Raw genomic sequence first — 7,954 nt, forward strand, 5'->3', positions numbered from 1 at the left:
TATATTAAATTGCTAGACACAACCAGTTGAACCTTATTATTTATTTGTTTATTTTGTTCAACTCGTTCTTGCATTTCATAAAAAGAGTCTRGAAAAGCCAAACAAACAATTTGCTGTGCTAGTGACGCTTAAACACTTGTTTTATGGCGCCTCCAGATTGTCATATAAATAATACAGGTTTTTGCATACATACATACATACATACATATATTATCTTATCAAATTCGACTTGAACGCACAAAATAAGCTGCAAAAACGGTGAAACAAGGCAAATTGGATTAAAAGCACAATGTATTAAAATAAAATTAGCTTATAATCCAAAAGTACTCAAAAAATTAGACTGTATTAAAAACATATATACGAGGCACTCATAATGTTAAATTTTCTTTTTTTTTTCGTACCTCTATTTTATGTTCTGGGTGCTCGTCAGCCACGCGTCTTAATTCACCGGCTTTAGTCGTTATCTTTATACTACCTCTCTATATTTACAATAGTAGTAAGGAAGTTTAGGCAAGTCTATGGAAATTTTTGCTACTAACAAGAGCTATATTAACATTATGATAAAATATATGGTGTTCTAACTTAAATGAGCTTTATTTTACAGCACAAAATAAATCTTAATCCTCATATTTGTTTGGTATTTATTTTGCTTATGCGTTTCTATTATTATTTGTGTTTATGTTTACTTTTTATATAAGTGTTTCTTTCCATTTCAGTATTCTTATATGTATGATTATAACTGTAAASTGTTTTTATTTAATAATTGTCGTAATGAGTGCTAAACACACTTGACAGCTGCTTTAGCTCAACATTTTTATTATTATCTATATGGTGAATTGCATGGTCCACAAAACAGCTGACAGCGGAACATGAGCTCATGTAGGTAGACTCAGTTGTTTTGTTAGTATTATTGATTAAAAATATTAATCAAGTTCCTTCATCTACATTTTATGTATTTAAAACAATGTTTAATTGTAATTTTGAAAATTCTTCATATTTTAAGCATAAATTCTGGAAAACACATTTATATGAAACTGTAATAATGATTTAACAAATTATATGACCAATATTGTAATTGTTTTAAGTTATTCTTTGCTTTAATACGTAAAATTTGTTGGAGGATACTCGAATATTTATCTCAATGAAACACACTTCATGTGGTGGGCAAAATTCTATTTTCCCAACTGCTTGCCTCTAATATAGGTTTTTGGAAAATTCATTCATTGTCCGGTAATTCTGTATTTTCTGCAAAAGAGTTTCTCTCTTTTAACTATTTTTCAGTAGTCTGAGCGAAAAATTTGTCTCAGCAAACTAGTGCTTTATTGTTTCTCTCTCTCTCTCTCTCTCTCTCTTTCCCTCTCCTCTGCTCTAATTCTCTTAATATATTTGAGTTTAATATGCATAATACGAGTACTTTTCTCGTAGGAAATTATAAACAGTTTTTCTTTATTTAGTTSAAAATGTATTAGTACAATAGTCAGAGTAATGGTTTTACAAAGAATTGATTATCAATAGATGATTAAAAACAATTAAATATCCGTATAGTAAATATTTAAACCGGAATTTTTCAAAAGCAATAATCTCTTGTCTTTTTCCACTCTCTTATTATTATACTTCTTTCAAAGTTATCGTCACTGAAATTTCGCCAAACTGGTTACCGTTGTATATTTTCGTGTAGCTCTATATTCAGTGACTTGTTTTTCGCCATAAATAGCAATGATCTCATTTTTGAGTTATACACCTGAAATTGTGGAATTCTCTTCGACTCTACAAATTTGTAAAGTTATCGCAACCGAATGAATACATACATACATATATACAAAGTATTTCATTTTACATTATTTATAGTTCACAMAATACAAAAATATCGATGATCTCATATTTTTTCAGAGTTGTATTGCGGAATTTTTGCGCGCAAGTATTATGGCTCTCACTTATTTGATATATTCTATAGCTGCTGAAATCTCGAAAATCCGGTTGAAATCTATTATTTAAATTAAAAATATACAATATGCAATAAAATTTTATTATTTTATATTTAAAAAACCAAGCCTAATTAATACAAATTTGTAATTCTAATTGAAATAGTAATTTGCTGAGCTTAATGAACGCAAATATATGTACATACATATGTAAGTATATACTTGCTGGTAGTATGAAATGATAGTGGCAAGCAATATGAAATGTTGCATGTGTGTAATAAATGTATAATAAGCAGTTGACACGTTTTTACAATAAATGAATGCATTGCATTATTGTTCTAGTGAATAATTTGTATTGCATTTAACTTCAACTTTAACCAACTAATATCAATTAACTAGTATTTCTTAAAAAAAAAAAGCTGGTTTCTTGGTTGGTCCCAATAGGGCTATGTGAATTGTGTGCAAATTTAGCACAGCCTACGGTATAGTAACACACGAATTGCGCAAACTCGAAAATACTTTTATTTTTMTTTTTWTTTTTTGCAATCACAGTACCTGTCTATGGCGAACGTTTCGCTTTTGCAGAGCACAAGTACCGCTCAAATTTCGTAGTAGCTCATTAAACGTTGTAGTAGGAAAAAAATTAATGAGCAGTCGCACTAAAATTGACTGGGTGATAGCGAAGATATTSCCGCGCTCCAAGTACTTGTGTGCTCCCCGCAGCTGCGCTTTATAGCTCCGCCACCCATACATGATCCCTCATTGGATGTGAGCGTGTGCTGACAATTTGCTTCTTCAAAGGCTGGCTGGCAAATTGTCTCTCGCGTCAACGCCACTACAAGTAGCACTCAGCGCGCTCGTTCAGCACTCAGTCTAGCCTCGTAACTCGTTTGGAACGGATGCCAGCAACGGAGCAGGCAGTGAAGTAGTATCACTAAATTTAATATTATAGTGATTGTGAATTTTTATTCCATAAAATWTTTGCCAAAGTAATGAAATCGCGTTACGCGTGTGARACTAAATTATACAAATGAAACAGTGTTTGTGTGCGTATGTGCGTGTGTAAAATACATATGTGTGTATATGCATCGGAGCAACGTTTGTGCGTGTATGCGATTTATATGCATTTCTTTATGATGAGAAAATTTTAATCGCTGCAAAGTATACATACAAAATTTAATGACAAACGCAAGAAGTAAAGTGAGTGCAAAAGTTGTGAAGCAAAACGCTTGCATAAAAGCAGCAATAAGCAAAAAATTTATTGTAAAATAAAGTTAAGAGTAAAGAAACCCCAATAGTAAAACATTATACATACAAGTTGAGCAGGAATACTAACTAACACAAACGCAGCCGTGTGCGTGTGCTGAAGCAGAGTCTTTGTTCGAAGAGGCAGTCAGCGCATTTAGAATTGAAATCGTTCGCTAAACATCGCGGAAGAAGCAGAGCATAAGTGCTAAAGTGGAAAAAGGTGAAGTAAAAATACCAAAAATCATAAGTGTGGCTATGTAAATACATATGTATGTATATCACATGTGTTGTGTATGTGCCGAAATTCCATAATTGTCGATATCATTTTTTGTGTAAAAAGCAAGAAACATTGTGAAGTAGAGCGTGTGAAAACACGAGAAAGTCTAAAAAGCGCTGAAAAGTGCGTGCCTAAAATTTAAATACACAAAAATACAAATTTTTAATCGCTTCGCTTGATTTTGTAAAATTCCATAGGCAAGAGTTTTCGTGTATGCCGAAGTGCAACACATAAAATTTCTACAATTTTATGTGCATATCCGCTTTACTAAATACAATTAAAAAAAAAAATTAAGTACACCCCAGTGAAACCACAAGAAGCGTGTGGAAAGATTTATGAAGCAATGTTACTGAAAATAAAAAGAAAAAATTACAATAGTTGGAAGACAATAATTTATAGTCAACGTTGACTACTCTGAAATCGAATGTCTGCCTATAAGGCCGACAGTCTACACTACAAGCGGTCAGTCAGCCAGCCAGTTTAAGTTAGCCAGGCAGGCATTCATTTAAAATATAAACGAACAGCAGACGATGCCAGCGCAAAACGTCGCTAGTGGCTGTCGACAGACGTCGTCACAGTTCAACGTCATCATATGGTCTCGAAACGAGTTTTTAACCTTTTCGAAATGCGGCGTTAAAACGCTGACTTCGACGTCGTCAGCGCTGCTTTGGCTTCTCTCGCTATAGACCGCAATGTGTTTGCATCTTTTTTCTTGATTTTTTTACACGTGTGTGTGTGTCAAGTTACTCTACTGTTAAATAAATACAAAAGCAAAATATTTCACTATTTGTAAAGCAAAAAAAGTCAATTAAAACAAGCACATAGTCGGTGACGCTGCAAGCGCAGACAGCGTTGCRTGACCGAGAGGGCAGTGCACATTGTACGAGTGCAATTTGTATTCGCATACAAGTTTATAAGATTTACACAGTCGGTTTTTATTTGTGGTATGTGTTGTTGCTGAGCCAGCAGCAGGCCAGCTGTTTAATAGCGACTTTTGCATGCTGTGTTTCGTCATACTTTTTTTTAATATTTTTTTTTTTGTTCTTAAATAGAGATGCTAAGCTGTTACTACGGTCATTTTACTATGCTTGATATCTACGTACGTACTYATATTTATTATGCGTTTTGAGTGCGGTAATCTCAAAGTATAAAGGAAGTATAGACATTGCACAGTCAAGTGTACTCGATTGTGGAAAAACATTGCTAACACTATGCTCCACTAGCTGTGCGCTTCGAGTGTTTCAAGTTGTTAGACGATTACAATTGTGTTTAGCTTTTCGTATATTTATTTGCTGTCAACGCCACTCACTCGCTCTAGTCAAACAACTCTTGCTAGTGCTTTTCCCGATTTTGTTGCTGTGCTGAAGTGTCTAACTTACGGCACAAAGTAAAAGTGTTTTTTACTATTTTATTTTAGTGACAATTGCTGATATTGCACTGGCTCGTAAAATCACCAAACGAAGATTTGTGCTCGTTCGTACATTTATACAGTGGAATTTTTAATTATTGCTTTACAAATTTACACACATAAATGTATATTCATATATTTGGGACTAACTCATATGGTGACTTTTTTCTATTTTTTTTTTTTTTTTGTCTTTTTTTTTTTTTTTTTTTTTTTTTTTGTCGATTTCTTTGCTATATTTTCGGTGCTGAAATTTTATTATTCGCGCGCCGCGACGTGTTAAATGCGTCATTATATTTATTTAATTGTTTTTTACGTTTAGTTTATTTTGGCTTACTTATCTACGCTTGAATGTGGAACACAAGTGGATTTAAAGTTTTTTGTTCGACTTTAGACTATTTTCTTAAACGAAGATTAACGAGTGCTAGTATGTTATCTCGTTTTTCGTAGTTTTTTCGACTATTTTGTTTGTTTTTAAATTATTAAAATTATCATATCTGCATTAAACTAACGTAAATACATATGCATATGAGTAGAAAACAAAAACATGCTACTATTATTAATGAAAAATCAACGGAATTGAATCGAAATGAATTTAACAGTTTAACTCAGCTTAGTTGCTGTATTGTGAACACCCTGTAACTATTATGAGTATTGTCAACTAAAATACCACAGCAATGTTGGTGCTAAAGTGTTGTTTTTAAATAATTTCCCAGAGTGAACTTGTCTGCCAAATCTTATAAACTGTTACGTTTTATGAACTTCATAAATTTATATTCTATAAAAAACACCATGAAATTAACAATTAATTCGATTGCGCAAAAAGTGGCACATTTCCTGTTAAACAATACTACAGTGCCCTTTTGCAATACTGCAATATGTACCTACATATGTATGAATGTRATGTTTCTTATTCCCTGGAATTATTTAGTATCTAATTAGTAACTTGTGTATGACTTGGAAGCCTTCTTAGAAAATATTAATACCGGAAAATGTTACTTTTGTTAAGTCATTTTTCAAAGCAAACTAATTGCTTTTGTTCCACATAGTTTTCTATTCGCAGTGAGAAACAATTATTTCAGCATAGGAACAAACTTAGTTTTATCGTCAGTAGATTAAATATTTTTAGAAAATTTCTGTATTGTCAAATAAAACAAAATTTGTCTTATTTTCGTTGCTTTTGGAACCTCGAAAAGTGGTAATACAGAGAGGTAAAGTTCCTAAAAACGAAATAAGAGGGTAAGTTATGAATAAAGAAATCATGAAATTTTAATTTGACACGTTTACGAGTATTATGCAAGCTATTTACTTAATTAGTTTCACTTAGAAACTTCAAATAAGCAATATATATATATATACATTTGTATATAGTATAATCCCAAAAAATTTTATGTGAAAGAGCATACAAGTGTTTAATTTCTGTTAGCCCCTTAAAAGTAGTAATTTTTGAATTAACATTTACATATTTTCACGCTGAATACACTATTACAAAATGTAGTTATTTTAACTCTTATTCGTGCATTGTATTTTTTTCGTTTTCCGAACGCTGTCAAAAACAAAATGAAACTTACATTGTTGCGTCTAATGTCATAAATTATTAACTTGTGGGAAACAAAAAGCAATTTGAGAACTGCAATATGTACCTACATATGTATGAATGTACATATGTATAGCTTCAAAATATGTTTATGCACAACAGACGGCAAGGCGTCAATTTACTCATATGTGACACTTTAGATCTTACAAACAGAAAGTAATAATTAAACATACGCTCATAATTGTGTATAGCGGTACAATTGCTATATGCTAATAAAAAATTTATTTAGCCATAAAATACAAAAGTTTCTTTCTGCATATCTGAAGTRGCTCTTTTTATTATTGCCTTTTATAAGTCTCTCAGCACACATATAAAAGCACAATGAAAATAAATATTTTTTTTTATTTACAATAATGACGTTTGTTGTTGTCAAGCGCAACACTCTTATCGGGCGATTGCATTCTGTCATTATATCGCTTTTCCACTTTCGCATAGCCCATCATTTTAAGCGGAACTTTTTCTTGCAATTAAAAGTGATTAAAATGTGTGTGTGTGCTTTAATTGATTTAAATAAAAGTTTGGAAACAATTTAACGAAGATATGAGCAATTTGCGAGTGGAAAAATACTTAATTATTTAATGGATCAAAAAATAGGGCGAAAAAAATGTTATACATACTAATAATTGGCACTTTTTTGCATAGTTTCCTGCCTTGCAAAACTAAATTACATTTTTTTTCTGAGTATACCAAGCAAATGGAATTGAAAAAATTCAAGTAAACGTGATAAATTTTTAAAAATGTTGAACGGTTCGATAGTGAGAGAATGTTCTTTTACAAAACGGTATAAAGAAATGAGAAGTTTCGAAATAAAAAAGAAATCTTGACGAAAGCTATGGGAAAATGTGTGAGAGAAAGGATTATACGAAATGAAGTTCAATTGGGGCGTTCTATAGCTAAGAGAATAGGGCTATCGAAATCATAAATGCAGCAGATATTGATAAATTATGGAGAAGATATTTTGTTTTCGGACCAAAAAATGTTTTTATTGCAAGATAGGAAAATATATGCAGTCTGGCCCCAGAGACAAACTGGCTGTCGAACGATACCAAAAAATTCGTCTGCAGGGCAATATCACTGAATGAAAAGTTGCCGCTCCTTTACAGCGATGAAGGAKTCGAAATTGACACAAAATATTATTCAGAAAATGTTTTTTAAGTTCATCACATGCCCAAAAGTTTTATGTCACCAAATATTTTTGCTTTCAGCAATATTCTCCGTCACACCAAGCAAAATATGTAATCAAACTTTACTTGATTTTAGAAAAAGTTCGTACTTAATAAAATGAAAAAACTTATATATGAATTCATATGTCAGATATCCGGTTGACTCCAGTGCAATTCAATTAGCATGCTCGAAAGTATTTCACTGATCTGATGCCAGTATTAGCATAAATATTTCAGTTTTMCATAAATACATATCTGGTTTGGCTTCAATTTGGCCACACTTGACCAATGTGGGAGTGTTGTGCATTTTTAAATACATTTACTATTGCTTTTCAATGTGAT

General features: G+C 31.9%; 1 protein-coding gene across 3 annotated transcripts in view; it reads left to right on the forward strand.

Annotated features, from left to right (window-relative positions):
- The window catches only part of LOC108975410, an 82,378-nt gene that overhangs the window by 49,569 nt on the left and 24,855 nt on the right, over window positions 1-7,954 (forward strand). Inside the window, exon 1 of one of the 3 annotated variants that reach the window (XM_018943880.1) lies at window positions 2,788-3,390. The exons of 1 other annotated variant lie outside the window; for it this stretch is intronic. The gene's annotated coding sequence lies outside the window, so the exon portion shown is untranslated. Of the gene's footprint in view, window positions 1-2,787; window positions 3,391-6,072; window positions 6,092-7,954 lie in introns of those variants that run through there. One more of the 3 variants, XM_018943883.1, reaches the window with a different exon arrangement.

Source organism: Bactrocera latifrons, unplaced genomic scaffold (genome assembly GCF_001853355.1).
Source record: "Bactrocera latifrons isolate USDA-ARS-PBARC rearing strain unplaced genomic scaffold, ASM185335v1 scaffold_643, whole genome shotgun sequence".
Lineage (NCBI taxonomy): Eukaryota > Metazoa > Arthropoda > Insecta > Diptera > Tephritidae > Bactrocera > Bactrocera latifrons.